Below are 16,499 nucleotides of genomic sequence, written 5' to 3'. Positions count from 1 at the left end.
CGTGAGGGTCCAGAGGCCCCTCTTTAAGGAGGGGGTACTGTCATGATCCAGCGTGGATCTGACAGTTTAAATGGATAAGTGATTTTTTTTTCCTTTGGCTAGGTGCCAAAGTGATGTGATTGCCCCCCGTGGCCATTAGAATTATTACACGTGGTGTCATTCATTCTCAGTTGCCCCAGTGGTGGTGAGTGGTAGTGCACTTTAGTTTCTTTGGTTTAGTGCACGTAATTATAATTCAGGTGTGAGGCTCTATAAAAGAGAGCCAGGTGTGTTCAATCACTGTTGGTGATATTGTGAGTTAGTCATTCTCAAGGAAGCCTGGGTGAAAGAAGGAGCTGGACATGAGTCCTGCGCAGCCCAGCCAGAGGGGACGAGTGGCAGCTATGTGGTCTGCAAGAAGGGCTGGCATGGCATGGTGGAGTCACAGTTTATGGTGTCAGCAGGAAGTGCTGGCATGGCTTGGTGGAGTGGCGACGATGGTGAGAGTTGCACTCAGCATGCTGGACTTGGTTGCTGAAAACTGGACTCAAGCATGCTGGACTTTTTGGCAGAAGCTGGACTCATCTTTGGGACTCTGTTTACTGGGCAGCTGCAACTGGTGGTGGACTATGCTCCAAGGCTGCACTATGGTGAAGGATCCAGTTATGGTGATGGATCCGGGTGGAGGAGAAGATGCACACAGGTGGTGGGCTCTGTTGCTAGGAGCGTACGCAACAGAGCAAAGCTAAGTGGTGTTTCCCCTGTATTGTCATTTTCCCTCATGTGTGTTTAGTGCAGTGGTGGGATTAGTTTCCGCACCGACCAATTCCCTAGTGAGGGTTTAGGTTCAGGGCGAGCTAGGGTTTTTAGGTTCCTGTGCGCCGCCCGGTGCGGAACCGGCATAGGGAACGTTAGGAGTGCAGGGACACTGGCTCAGGGGAGTACAGGAGGTCTCCACTTCCCCATTCCCTATTGCAGGGCTCACCATTGTTAATGTTACCCAGGTTACCCTTTATTATTTAAATTCGCCTTACTGGAGGCGGGTTTTCCAGACTACTTTATATATACGTGTAATATCTAAATTCGCCAGTTGGAGGCGGCGTATCCAGCTGCACGTGTTATTATTTAAATTCGCCCCACTGGAGGCGGTGTATCCAGGGTCACGTGTGTCATATGGGTTCGCCTTGCGGTACTCGCTGCATCCAGACACACGTGACCGTGACAGAAACAACTTAAATTTTCCACATGAGTGGAACCCACTTTCATAGAAAAAACTTCAGACATAAAACAAATTCCATCCCGGGTAAGAGGGGATGAATCCACAGCCACAATTTTAACAGGGTCTTTTAACCTGACTGTCCCTATCTTATTAAGAGTCACAACTTGGACATCAATCTGATTAATGGAGGAACCACAGTCAACAAAGGTGGTGGTCATACCAGGTCCGCCAGCAAGTTCCAATTCAACCTGGAGCACCATTTTTGTACGTGAGAAAAAATGTACCTGGGAGTCTGGACAACCTCCTCGATTGTTGCCCAGACTCAGTCGTTTCTCTGAAGAAGGGCAGGAGGGGCAATTCTTTTACCAATGTCCAGAGGCGCCACAGTAAAAGCATAGTAGATTGTCTCTATGGTGCCTTCTCTCTTTCGCCTTAACCGAGACTGACCCAACCTCCATGGGCTCAGATACAGGTGCAGTGTCACACAATTTGGGGTACAAGGGAGACTCTTGTTGCATCATTCCTCTAGTGCGGAGTCTCCGGTCCAAACGGACCGCCTGCATCATGGCGTCCTCCAGGGTATCAGGAGGAGGATGTAATGCCAGAGCATCCTGCAGACGGTCAGACAGGCCCCTGCGGAACAACCCCCTCAGGGCGGCTTCGTTCCATGATACTTCGTACATCCAACGTCTAAACTCTGAGCAGAACCATTCAGCAGAGAGCCTCCCCTGTGTCACACTCATCACCATATCATCTGCCAGACGCACTCTATCAGGCTCATCATAAATGTGCCCCAGAGCCTCAAAGAACAAATTGACAGACATATGTTCAGGAGCAGAGGAAGAGAGACAGAAAGTCCATGCCTGTGGAGCCCCCCGAAGTAGGGAAATGACGACCCCCCCACCCTCTGGAACTCATCCCCGGAGGAGCAGGGCCTCAGAGAAAAAAAAAGCTTGCATCTTTCTCTGAAAGACCTGAACTCCCTTTTATCCCCTGAGAAAGGGTCTGGCAATTTGACTGGAGAGTCGGGGAATGCCAATGACACATCTCTATCCCCAGCACTAGGAGCCACTGCAGTGACAGCCCCCTGCACAGTATCCACCAACTGTTGCTGGGTATGGGCCATCGTGCGCTATTCCACATTAAGTTTGTAGAACATTTGGGTCAGGTGCTTGACCTGATCAGCCAAAGCTTGTATGGGATCCATGAGGATAACACACTTTTTTTTTTTTTTTCCTTCAGAGGAAAAAAAAACCTGAAATGGTCAGCTATAATGTCAGAAACACAGCACTGCACTCGCTCACTGAGCCAGTGCGCATGTGCTGAGTACAAAAACAGTGCTGAAAGATACCTGTGGAGCGGGACAGCAGCGGCGACAATGCATGCTTCAGACTCTTAGGACCTGAAGCACTTGACTGCTGGGGGCGTGACCTAAGCTCCACAGAGCTAGGAGCTGCAGGGAAACTTCTAGAAAGGTAACTACGGGACAAGTTACCAAGGGGCATAGACAGAGACAGAAACCAGATCAAGCCGGGGTCAAAGCACGAGATAGCAGGACAGTACAAAAGGGTTAGACAGAGCGAATAGTCAGGACGTAGCAATAGATCAGAAAACCAGAATGGGCAATGGACGGTACAATAGGGACAAACTGTAGCGGAGTAACAATAGCCAAGCCAGGAAGTTAGAACCGGAGAAGACAATAGTACCAAAACGAGAGACGGAGTTCAGAGTTCGGGGAAAGACTGGGTCATACACAGGAATCAAACAAGCAATGCAGTATCCACGCACACCAGGGGGGTCAGACACACAGCCAGAATAACATTATAGCTGACAGGGAATCCTAGCTAAGAGTGAGTATAAATACCGCTCCCAGATCCAAAGAGAGGCCGGCAAAAGTTAACCCTGTGAGAACAGGACATTAACCATGTCCTAACCATGACAGGCGGCTTGTTTTTTGCTGGACAAGATGACGTTTTTAGCGGTACCACAATTATTTATATCCGTCTTTTTGATTGCGTGTTATTCTACTTTTTGTTCGGCGGTATTATGATAAAGCATTGTTTTGCATTTTTTTTTAAATTTTTTTAATGGTGTTTACTAAAGGGGTTAACTAGTGGGAGATTTTTAAAGGTTGGGTCGTTACAGATGCGGCGATACTAAATATGTGTACTTTTATTGTTTATTGATATTTTTATGCAAATATTTATTCATTGATTGAATAAATATTGATTTTAAAAAATTTTTAAAAATTTTTTAAAATATTTTTACAATTATTTTAATTTTTTTAATTTAATTCTTACTTTTGCACTTTGTCCCACTATGGGACACTCATTTTGTGCAGGCTGATCGCTTCTATAGCATGCAAATCTGCATGCTATAGAAGCTGTCAGTGCTGCAGCTTCTATTACACTGACCTAAGAGACTTCCTGGTCATCACTGCACATGACAGGAAGTCTATCAGGTCTGGAGACCTGGATGTAGTCATGATGACATCGGGTCTCCATAGCAGCGATCGGGACCCCGCGTCATGCCGCAAAGTTTCCGATCCAAAGGCAGAGGGGCTGTCAGCCCCTCTGCCAGATCCAGAATGCTGCGATCATGTTTGATTGCAGTGTTTCGGGGGTTAAAGTGCTGGGAGCGGTCCGTGACCGCTCCTGGCATTTAGTGCCAGGTGTCAGCTGTGACACCCGGTCGCGATCAGCCGCGCTCCCCCATGCCCCCGTGAGCGCAGCTGATCGCCCATTACGTACTATCCCGTATGCACATGGACAGGATAGTACGTCTGATGTCAGAGAGAGGTTAAAGTTAGTTTTTGTTATTTCAAAAAGTACAAATCGTTCAGTTGTCTTATGTTGAAAACAGCATTCTGAGAATACCCACTGTAGGAATTACCGTAACCCGCAGGGACAAGAAGAGGCGAAATACATATGATAAAAAAACAACATTATATTCACTCTTTTCTAGAAAGTTCATAAGCTGCCATATCATGAACTTTATGATAGAGATAAACAATAGGAATCAATATAGAAGTCTGTGATTATCCATTTAGTGAGAACAACTTCAGTCAGATCTGAATTGATCAAACTTGCAGGTCCATATTCTTGCCCATTAGCGGACACAAACAGATGAAGGCCCCTGTGCAAGAACAACATATGAGCCCTTTGCAGCCCAATAGAGCATCATAATGCAGTTATAGTACTAATGTAATGTGGTTACATTCTTGTACAGTGGGGAGTTCTCCCACTTAAAAAGAGGCCTGCAATTGATATCATAGGTAGACCACAGCTATGAGAGTCAAAATAAGAAAACAAATCCAGAAAATCACCTTGTCTGATTTGGCAAGGTTTATTTTTCAAATTATGGTGCAAAATAAGTATTGGGTCATTAAGAGAAGTTCATCTCAATTTTTTGTTACATATCCTTTGTTGGCAATGACAGAGGTCAAACGTTTTCTGTAAGTCTTCACAAGGTTGGCACACACTGTTGGTGGTATGTTGGCCCATTCCTCCATGCAGATCTCCTCTAAAGCAGTGATGTTTTTGGCCTGTTGCTGGGCAACACAGACTTTCAAATCCCTCCAAAGGTTTTCTATGAGGTTGAGATCTGGAGACTGGCTAGGCCACTCCAGGACTTTCATATGCTTCTCAAGAAGCCACTGCTTCGTTGCCCTGGCGGTGTGCTTGGGATCATTATCATGCTGAAAGACCCATACACTTTTCATCTTCAATTCCCTTGCTGATGGAAGGAGGTTTGCACTCAAAATCCCATGGCCCCATTCATTCTTTCATGTACACGGATCAGTCGTCCTGGTCCCTTTGCAGCGAAACAGCCCTAAAGCATGATGTTGCCACCCCCATGCTTCACAGTAGGTATGGTGTTCTTTGGATGCAATTCAGCTTTCTGTCTCCTCCAAACATGAATAGTTTTGTTTCTACCAAACAGTTCTACTTTGGTTTCATCAGACCATATGACATTCTCCCAATACTCTTCTGGATAACTCAAATGCTCTCTAGCTTACTTCAGATGAGCCTGGACATGTACTGGCTTAAGCAGGGGGACACATCTGGCACTGCAGGATCTGAGACCCTGGCGGCATAGTGTGTTATTGATGGTAGTCTTTGTTACGGTGGTCCCAACTCTATGCAGGTCATTCACTAGGTCCCCACGTGTGGTTATGAGATTTTTGCCAACTGTTCTTGTGATAATTTTGACTAGAGTTGAGTGACTTTTGCTTTTTTAGGGTCGAGTTTCGTTTCATGAAACCCGACTTTTCCAAAAGTCGGGTCGAGCAAATTCGGCCGACTATAGGGAAAAGTCGGGGGTCCGACCAAAACATGAAACCCAATGTAAGTCAATGGGGAATTAAAGTCGGCAGTGAGAGGAGGACAGGAAACACACCTACAGTGCCCATTTGAATGCCAAAAGCATCAATTCTTCTTACTTAAGCTTGTCAACCTTAATTAACTTCATAATACTAGTTACGCACTGAAAACTGGGGGTTATTTGGCTAAAGTTGTGGGGGGGTAGGGCTGGCTCCAGGTTTTCATGTGCCCTGGGCAAAAGAGCGCCCCTTTAACACATACCACAACTCATGATGCTCCGATATGGCAGAGAAATATCGGTATAGTACAATGAAAAATACTTCACTTTTTACATCTCATGACGAGGCCCATCTATTTCTCCATACAGAATCATTGGTCCCATATAATGTTTGAAACAGTATATGATGAGCTCCACATAATTCTACAATATATGTTGGTCCCCATGGATGAAGCTCCACTGTCTTATGGGCCCAAATAATGCTCCAAACATAATGGGCCCCATTTCTAATGCTCTAGTGTATAATGGGCCCTGTAAATGCTGCTCCAGTGTCTGATGTTCACCTTTGGAATGTTCCAGTGTATGGTGGGCCCCATCTATCATTCTCCAGAGTATAGTGCTCCCCAAAAATTGCTGTCCCAACATTGAAAACAGTGAAATAAGTCTCCTCGCTAGGGAATCCCTGTACTAGTCTGGACTCCTCGTCGTCCCCATCTTCCATCTCACTGCACAGTATTTCAACCTTGCAAGTGCTGTGAACCTGAGCAAGCAGGGGGGGCCCACTCGTTGGCGACGGCACTGGCACAGGGCCCCTGATAGTACGGTGGTGTGTCTGACGGCGGGTGTGCCGAACCTGCACTTTCATCTGCAGCTTCTTTTTTGTCACCGTGTAAGGCTAGTTTCACACTTGCTTTTTTTTGCAGCGCGTTTTTCCCGCAAAAAAACGCATTGAAAAAACGCATACAAAAGCATACAACTGCTGCGTTTTTTTCAAGCATTTTTATGAGCATGCATGAAAAAAACGCAGCGTTTTTAAGCGTTTGTATGCGTTTTTAGTGCGTTTTTACCGCGTTTGCGTTTTTTTCCAACATTGGATGTCCCCTCACACTAACCCAAACCATGACTTTACTAACCCTAACCCTGACCCTAACCCTAACCCTAACCCTGACCCTAACCCTAACCCTGACCCTAACCCTTAACCAAATCATACTTAACCCTAACCCAAACCCTAAACCCTAACTAACCCTAACCCTAACCCTAACCCTGACCCTATCCCTAACCCTAACCCTAACCCTGACCCTAACCCTAACCCTAACCCTAACCCTGACCCTATCCCTAACCCTAACCCTAACCCTGACCCTAACCCTTAACCAAACCATACTTAACCCTAACCCTGACCCTAACCCTAACCCTAACCCTAACCCTGACCCTAACCCTAACCCTAACCCTAACCCTGACCCTAACCCTTAACCAAACCATACTTAACCCTAATCCTGACCCTAACCCTAACCCTTAACAAAACCATACTTAACCCTAACCCTGACCCTAACCCTAACCCTAACCCTGACCCTAACCCTAACCCTAACCCTGACCCTAACCCTTAACCAAACCATACTTAACCCTAATCCTGACCCTAACCCTGACCCTAACCCTTAACAAAACCATACTTAACCCTAACCCTGACCCTAACCCTAACCCTAACCCTAACCCTAACCCTGACCCTAACCCTAACCCTAACCCTAACCCTGACCCTAACCCTTAACCAAACCATACTTAACCCTAATCCTGACCCTAACCCTGACCCTAACCCTTAACCAAACCATACTTAACCCTAACCCTGACCCAAACCCCAACCCTAACCCTGACCCTGACCCTAACCCTAACCCTAAACCCCCTTAACTAACCCTAACTCTAACCCAAACCCCTAAATTCCATGGTTAAAAAAAAAAAACGCATATGCAAAAAAACGCATACATGAGCATGCCAGTGCGCACATATGCGCATCCATAGGCTATAATGGCCATTTTTAGCGCAAAACGTGCGCATATGTGCGCATGCGCTTTTTTGCAGGGCCAAAAAATGCAACATGCTGCGTCTGGAAAATACCAACGCACACCCAAAAAAACGCAGCGCATGAAAATCGCATACATGCGCTTACAAGCGCGCAGGTATGCGCACCCATGTTAAATATAGGGGAAAAAACGCATGCGCACATATGCGTTTTTTTCCAGCGCTAAAAAACGCAAATGTGAAACCAGCCTTAGATGGAACTGTATATGGGAAGGGTAACCTGAGTTTCATCAGGGTCAGATTCAGGCCGTGTAGCGTGCGAGGGGAATGTAGTGGTCTGGGTCATTGTACCAGCAGATTCATTGAGCAGTGGCTGGGCATCAGTGCACTTGTGTCGCCCCCAGGAGTACGGTCGCCACAGTGGCATTACCTTCCTCCTAGGGAGTGTGATGTGATGCTTGGGAACAACGAAGGATCTCTCTAGCAGGTTAACATTGGGCGGCGTTATTCCCACGAGTCACAACCCTCCAAACAGCGTTCATGAAGGCAAAGTGTTTGTTTCACGTGGGCAGTATGGTTGCAAATCTGAACCTTAAAGGAATGTCCAGAAGGGCACCACTAGGAGTGGAGCCTACGGCGTAATTTGACTCAACATGGGCATCCTGAACCATCCAGCCACAAAAAAGATGCACACATGGCAAGCTTAATTCCGTTAACGAACGAGACTCCGTCATGCCCCGCGGTCCGAGTCCGGCTTACTAGAGGGACACGCGAGGCTCTGGCATGTGAGATTGGCCAATAACTGGTGTGTCATGCCCTTACATGTCCGTGGCTGCATGTGCGCTACACTGAAAAGGCCAGCGTTTATCGCTTACAGGTTCAGATAACCCGCTGAACAACGTTAGTGATGGGGATCTGGGATTACAATTATTACCCGCGAACGATGATTTCCCAGTAAGTGCAGGTCAACCGCAGTTACGGAATTAGGCCTAACCGTCATTCCTGAAAAAATGAAAAACTTAGTGTGCAAACCACAGGTGCTATAGCTTGCTTAACAGCTCGCCAGCCGTTCTCAGGCCCAGTATGGATTACACGTGATTGCACAAAGGTGAGAAAGGGTACCGTATCCCCGGATAACATGTATGGATAGCATAGTGTACACATTCAAAATATATGTCTATAGATCAGAAGGCAGGCTCAGACGGTGGTAGGCCCAGTATGGATTACACGTGATTGCACAAAGGTGAGAAAGGGTACCGTATCCCTGGATAACATGTATGGATAGCATAGTGTACACATTCAAAATATATGTCTATAGATCAGGAGGCAGGCTCAGACGGTGTCAGGCCCAGTATGGATTACATGTGATTGCACAAAGGTGAGAAAGGGTACCGTATCCCCGGATAACATGTATGGATAGCATAGTGTACACATTCAAAATATATGTCTATAGATCAGGAGGCAGGCTCAGACGGTGTCAGGCCCAGTATGGATTACACGTGATTGCACAAAGGTGAGAAAGGGTACCGTATCCCCGGATAACATGTATGGATAACATAGTGTACACATTCAAAATATATGTCTATAGATCAGGAGGCAGGCTCAGATGGTGTCAGGCCCAGTATGGATTACACGTGATTGCACAAAGGTGATAAAGGGTACCGTATCCCCGGATAACATGTATGGATAGCATAGTGTACACATTCAAAATATATGTCTATAGATCAGGAGGCAGGCTCAAACGGTGTCAGGCCCAGTATGGATTACACATGATTGCACAAAGGTGAGAAAGAGTACCGTATCTCCGGATAACATGTATGGATAGCATAGTGTACACATTCAAAATATATGTCTATAGATCAGGAGGCAGGCTCGGACGGTGTCAGGCCCAGTATGGATTACACGTGATGGCACAAAGGTGAGAAAGGGTACCGTATCCCCGGATAACATGTATGGATAGCATAGTGTACACATTCAAAATATATGTCTATAGATCAGCAGGCAGGCTCAGATGGTGTCAGGCCCAGTATGGATTTGACGGCCCAGACTACACAGCGGAGGAGCAGGGAGAGGTAAAGATTGCAAATGCTGAGGCCCTGCCCAAGCAAGGGGGGGGCCACTCGTGGGCGTCGGTACTGGCACTGGGCCCCTCATAGTACTGCGGTGTGTCTGACGGCGGGTGTGCACCACCACCATCAGAGACACTTGATTGCACTATGAGGGACCCTGTGCCAGTGCCCGCGCCCAAGAGTCGGCCTACCCACCTGTCCAGGGCAACGGCACTCGCACGGTTTCGTGCGCTAGGTGGTGACTAGAGTTGAGCGACTTTTGGTTTTTTAGGGTCGAGTTTCGTTTTGTGAAACCCGACTTTTCCAAAAGTCGGGTCGAGCAAGATCGTCCGATTATAGGGTAAAGTCGGGGTCGTCCCGAAACACGAAACCCAATGTAAGTCAATGGGGAATAAAAGTCGGCAGTGAGAGGAGGACAGGAAACACACCTACAGTGCCCATTTGAATGCCAAAAGCATCAATTCTTCTTACTTAAGCTTGTCAACCTTAATTAACTTCATAATACAAGTTACGCACTGAAAAATGGGGGTTATTTGGCTACAGACTGTGGGGGGGGGAGGGCTGGCTCCAGGTTTTCATGTGCCCTGGGCGAAAGAGCGCCCCTTTAACACATACCACAACTCATCATGCTCCGATACGGCAGAGAAATAGCGGTATAGTACAATGAAAAATACTTCACTTTTTACATCTCATGACGAGGCCCATCTATTTCTCCATACAGAATCATTGGTCCCATATAATGTTTGAAACAGTATATGATGAGCGCCACATAATGCTACAGTATATGTTGGTCCCCATGGATGAAGCTCCACTGTCTTATGGGCCCAAATAATGCTCCAAACATAATGGGCCCCATTTCTAATGCTCTAGTGTATAATGGGCCCTGTAAATGCTGCTCCAGTGTCTGATGTCCACCTTTGGAATGTTCCAGTGTATGGTGGCCCCCATCTATCATTCTCCAGAGTATAGTGCTCCCCAAAAATTGCTGTCCCAACATTGAAAACAATCAAATAAGTCTCCTCGCTAGGGAATCCCTGTACTTGTCTGGACTCCTCGTCGTCCCCATCTTCCATCTCACTGCACAGTATTTCAACTTTGCAAGTGCTGTGATCCTGAGCAAGCAGGGGGGGCCCACTCATTGGCGACGGCACTGGCACAGGGCCCCTGATAGTACGGTGGTGTGTCTGATGGCGGGTGGGCCGAACCTGCACTTTCATCTGCAGCTTCCTCTTTGTCACCGTGTAAGATGGAACTGTATATGGGAAGGGTAACCTGAGTTTCATCAGGGTCAGATTCAGGTCGTGTAGCGTGCGAGGGGAATGTAGTGGTCTGGGTGAATGTACCAGCAGATTCATCGAGCAGTGGCTGGGCATCAGTGCACTTGTGTCGCCCCCAGGAGTACGGTCGCCACAGTGGCATTACCTTCTTCCTAGGGAGTGTGATGTCATGCTTGGGAGCAACGAACGATCTCTCTAGCAGGTTAACTGATTGGGCGGCGTTATTCCCACGAGTCATGACCCTCCAAACAGCGTTCATGAAGGCAAAGTGTTTGTTTTACGTGGGCAGTATGGTTGCAAAGCTGAACCTTAAAGGAATGTCCAGAAGGGCACCACCAGGAGTGGAGCCTACGGTTAAATTCGACTCCACCTGGGAAACCTCAACCATGCCAGCTACAGAACAGATGCACACATTGCAAGCTTAATTCCGTTAACGAACGAGACTCCGTCATGCACCGCGGTCCGAGTCCGGCTTACTAGAGGGACACGTGAGGCTCTGGCACATGAGATTGGCCAATAACTGGTGTGTCATGCCCTTACATGTCCGTGGCTGCATGTGCGCTACACTGAAAAGGCCAGCGTTTGTCGCTTACAGGTGCAGATAACCCGCTGAACAACGTTAGTGATGGGGATCACTGATTACAATTATTACCCGCGAACAATGATTTCCCAGTAAGTGCAGGTCAACCGCAGTTCCGGAATTAGGCCTAACCGTCATTCCTGAAAAAATGAAAAACTTACGTGTGCAAACCACAGGTGCTGTAGCTTGCTTAACAGCTCGCCAGCCGTTCTCACGCCCAGTATGGATTACACGTGATTGCACAAAGGTGAGAAAGGGTACCGTATCCCCAGATAACATGTATGGATAGCGTACACATTCAAAATATATGTCTATACATCAGGAGGCAGGCTCAGACGGTGTTAGGCCCAGTATGGATTGCACGTGATTGCACAAAGGTTAGAAAGGGTACCGTATCCCCAGATAACATGTATGGATAGCGTACACATTCAAAATATATGTCTATACATCAGGAGGCAGGCTCAGACGGTGTTAGGCCCAGTATGGATTGCACGTGATTGCACAAAGGTTAGAAAGGGTACCGTTTCCCCGGATAACATGTATGGATAGCGTACACATTCAAAATATATGTCTATACATCAGGAGGCAGGCTCAGACGGTGTCAGGCACAGTATGGATTTGACGGCCCAGACTACACAGCGGAGGAGCAGGGAGAGGTAAAAATTGCAAATGTTGGGGCCCTGCCCAAGCAAGGGGGGCCCACTCGTGGGCGTCGGTACTGGCACTGGGCCCCTCATAGTACAGCGGTGTGTCTGACGGCGGGTGTGCACCACCACCGTCAGAGACACTTGATTGCACTATGAAGGACCCTGTGCCAGTGCCCATGCCCAAGAGTCGGCCTACCCACCTGTCCAGGGCAACGGCACTCGCACGGTGTCGTGCGCTAGGTGGTGACCCCGGCCATGGGGGGGGGAGGCAGCACAGTTAGGGAGTTTTAGAAAGTGGCATATGTTGATGTTGGACATTCAGCTGATGCAAAAGGTGAAATAGGTCAAGTCCCAGGAAGAGGTGGACCAAAGCAAGCCATTTTTCTGTCACCCTATGTGTCATCAGGGGAAGGTGGGACAAAATCCTTGGAAACCCATGCGTGGTTCATTTTAATGAAGGTTAGATCATCCACATTTTGGGTTGACAGACGGGTCCTTTTTTCTGTCAGGATTGATCCAGCTGCACTGAAGACTCTTTCCGATAGCACACTTGCAGCTGGGCCAGCGAGCTCCTGTAAGGCATATTGTGACAATTCAGGCCAGGTGTCCAGTTTAGCGGCCCAATAGTCAAAGGGGAATGACCTGTGTGGGAGAACATCGATATGGGAGGAAAAGTAGTTTGTAACCATAGTTGACAACTGCTGTCTCCTGTCACTTTCCATCGATGCAGTATTACCAGTTGTGTGAGCGGTACTTGAAAAATCAGTCCACAACATTGTCATGAAACCCCTGTCTCCAACGCCACTTCTGCTGTGTGCACCACGAACACCTCTGCCAAGCTGCCCCCGGCCCGTACGGCTCGTGTGAGAACCATCACCGCTGCTGTGTGCTGGGAATGCCTCAAGCAACCGATTTACCAGAGTTGCTTGTTTATTAGCCAATATTAGGTCAAGGTTCTCCTGTGGCATGATGTTTTGTAATTTGCCTTTATAGCGTGGATCCAGGATGCTGGCCAACCAGTAGTCGTCATCGTTCATCATTTTGGCAATGCGGGGGTCCCTTTTTAGGATCTGCAAGGCATAATCTGACATGTGGGCCAATGTTCCCGGTGTCAATGATGCACTGCGAGTGCTGGGTGGAGGAGCACTTTCTGGCAAATCCACATCCCTCCAGTCACGCACAAACCCTGTACCAGACCTTGCCACGCCAACATTTTCACTTGCCCCATGAGATGCATCCTCCTCCCCTAAGTAATCATCCCCATCATCATCCTCCTCCTCTTCTTCCTCCACCTCGTCCAGGAGAGGTCCCTGAGCAGACAATGGCTGAATGTCATCAAGGATTCCCTCCTCCTCTTCCTCCTCATCAACATTGGCTGCAGAAGCCTGCTCCTTAAGGTGCGTCAAAGTTTGCATGAGCAGACGCATAAGTGGGATGCTCATGCTTAGGATGGCGTCGTCTGCACTTACCAGCCATGTGCATTCCTCAAAACACTGAAGGACTTTACAGAGGTCTTTCAGCTTCGACCACTGCACACCGGTCAACTCCATGTCTGCTCTCAAAGTGCCTGGCAGTGTATCCTCCCACAAATGCATTATGGCCTGCCTCTGCTCGCACAGCCGCTCCACCATGTGCAGGGTGGAGTTCCACCTTGTTGCAATGTCGATAATGAGGCGGTGGTTGGGAAGGTGGAGCAATCGCTGCAGCTTCTGCATACGAACGGAGTGTACAGGCGACCGGCGGATGTGCGCGCACAGTCTTCGCACCTTCTGGAGCAGGGCTGTTAACTCCGGATAATTTTTGAGGAAGCACTGCACCACCAGGTTCAAGGTGTGAGCCAAGCAAGGTATGTGGCTGAGTTTTGAAAGGGCTATGGCTGCCACAAAATTACGGCCGTTATCACTAACTACCTTGCCTGCCTCAAGATGTACACTGCCCAGCCATGACTCAGTTTGTCGCTGAAAGTACTCAGCCAGCACCTTGGCGGTGTGCTTGTCGCCCAAACACATCATCTGCAACACTGCCTGCTGACGCTTTCCACTAGCTGCTTGATAGGGGGACACCTCGTGTGCAACAGTGGCAGCTGCAGATGGAGTGCTCGTACGACTGCGCTCTGTGGACGAGCTTTCACTTCTGGAGGAGGAGGAGGAGGGTCGAACGCCTACAGCCAACTGTTTCCTATACCGTGGGCTAGGCAGCACTGTCCCACCACCGCTGTCCCCTGTGGACCCTGCATCCACCACATTAACCCAGTGCGCAGTGATGGACACGTAACGGCCCTGGCCATGCCGACTGGACCATGCATCAGTTGTGAGGTGCACCTTTCCGCTCACTGACTGCTTGAGTGCATGGACAATGCGGTCTTTCACATGATGGTGGAGGGCTGGGATGGCTTTGCGAGAGAAGAAGTGGCGACTGGGTAGGTCATAGCGTGGTACTGCATAGGCCATGAGTTCGCGGAAAGCTGCGCTTTCCACCAACCGAAAGGGCATCATCTCAAACGAGATTAGTTTGGCAATGTGGGCGTTCAAACCCAGTGTACGCGGATGAGAGACTGAGTACTTTCTTGACCTACTCATAGTGTCTGGGAGGGTGAGCTGGACTTGAGAGCTGCATATGGTGGAAGTAGGGGTGGACAGGGCGGACTGAGAGAGGGTTGATGATGGTGATGGAGTTGGTGTTCTTTCTGATGGCCTAGAATCAGTCTTTCGTTGATATAACAGTGGGATTCCCTGACTGCTGTGGCCTTGCAACGACACCTCAACATTTGCTGCTGTGCTAACCGGTGGGCTTACAGTGGGGGAAACAATGTAGCGTTGCTGACTACCTTCGTTGTGATCAGTTGCACATGTGGCACTTGAGGTTTGGTGTTGTGTCCACGCTTGCAAGTGCATGCTGGTTAAATGTCTAAGCATGCAACTGGTATTCAAATTTTTCAGATTTTTCCCTCGGCTAAAGGTCTTTGCGCACTTCTTACAGATAACCTTGGCCTGATCATGAGGATTTTGTTCAAAAAAGTGCCACACTGCACTCTTCCTACTTTGGCAGACATTTTGCGGCCTAGCACACTGTGATCTTTTGACCCTCTGGACAAGCTGTCCAGCAACTCTTTTGATGTTTGGAACCTGTCTTTGGAGTGCTCCGGGCCTGCCAGATAACAGCTGTTGCGACGTCGATGTCTGCTGTGGATGCTCCTCATCTGAGCTATTGGAAGCAGCACCCTCTTCCCCCAATGGATGCCAATCTGGGTCAACAACTGGGTCATCCATCACCTCCTCTTCTATGTCATGTGCACCTTCCTCTGTGTCACCGTGTATGGTGGTATAGCGTGCGGGAAGGGGCACCTGAGTCTCATCAGGGTCAGAATCTGGCTCTGTACACTGCGAGGACAATGTAGTGTTCTGAGTGAATATACCAGCAGAATCATCCATCAGCGGCTGTGCATCAGTGCACTCCATGTCAGATTCATCTTGGCCTGGGTAATTCACCATTTCACTTGATAATCCAGGCATGGTATGTGAAAACAGCTCCATGGAGTAATCAGTAGTATGGCCTGCGTCATCCTTCAATCTTGGTTGGGGTGAAGGACACAAGGAAAGGTGTGGTTCATGAACATGAGCCTCCAATGACGACTCAGTGCTTTTACTTTTTACAACTGTAGAAGAGGAGGCGATAGAGCTGGAGGCTGAGTCAGCAATGTAAGACAAAACTTTTTCCTGATGCTCTGGCTTTAAAAGCGGTTTGCCAACTCCTAGAAAACTAAGCGTTCGAGGCCTTATGTAGCCAGATGATGACGCAGGCTCAACACCTCCTGCATTCGGTCCTATTTTGCTCTTGCCACTACCATCAGATCCACCACCAACACCATCATTACCAGCTGCCAACCCCCGCCCAATTCCACGGCCTCTTCCACCAGCCTTCCTCATTTTTGGTAGAAATGTAGGCAAAATCCAACAAACTATATAGTAATGTAAAAGAAGGTACAAGGTGTCTATAGGACAGGGGAGATTTTGAATTTCTGCAGACACTTGTGGACACTGGACACTTTTGGATTGTGTGAGGCCCACTGAGTATCTGAGCACTCTGTCACAGGCTCGATGGCACAGCTGTGACCAAAGTGACTAGAGGATAAGGGAGATTTTGAATTTCTGCACACACTTGTGGACACTGGACACTTTTGGAATGTGTGAGGCCCACTGAATATCTAAGCGCTCTGTCACAGGCTCGATGGCACAGCTGTGACCAAAGTGACTAGAGGATAAGGGAGATTTTGAATTTCAGCAGACACTTGTGGACACTGGACACTTTTGGATTGTGTGAGGCCCAATGAATATCTGAGCGCTATGTGACAGGCTCGATGGCACAGCTGTGACAAAAGTGACGAGAGGATAAGGGAGA

The sequence above is a fragment of the Dendrobates tinctorius genome, unplaced genomic scaffold (genome assembly GCF_039654945.1).
Source record: "Dendrobates tinctorius isolate UK_male_01 unplaced genomic scaffold, ASM3965494v1 ptg000058l, whole genome shotgun sequence".
In the NCBI taxonomy this organism is placed as follows: domain Eukaryota; kingdom Metazoa; phylum Chordata; class Amphibia; order Anura; family Dendrobatidae; genus Dendrobates; species Dendrobates tinctorius.
This window is presented reverse-complemented; position numbering follows the sequence as displayed.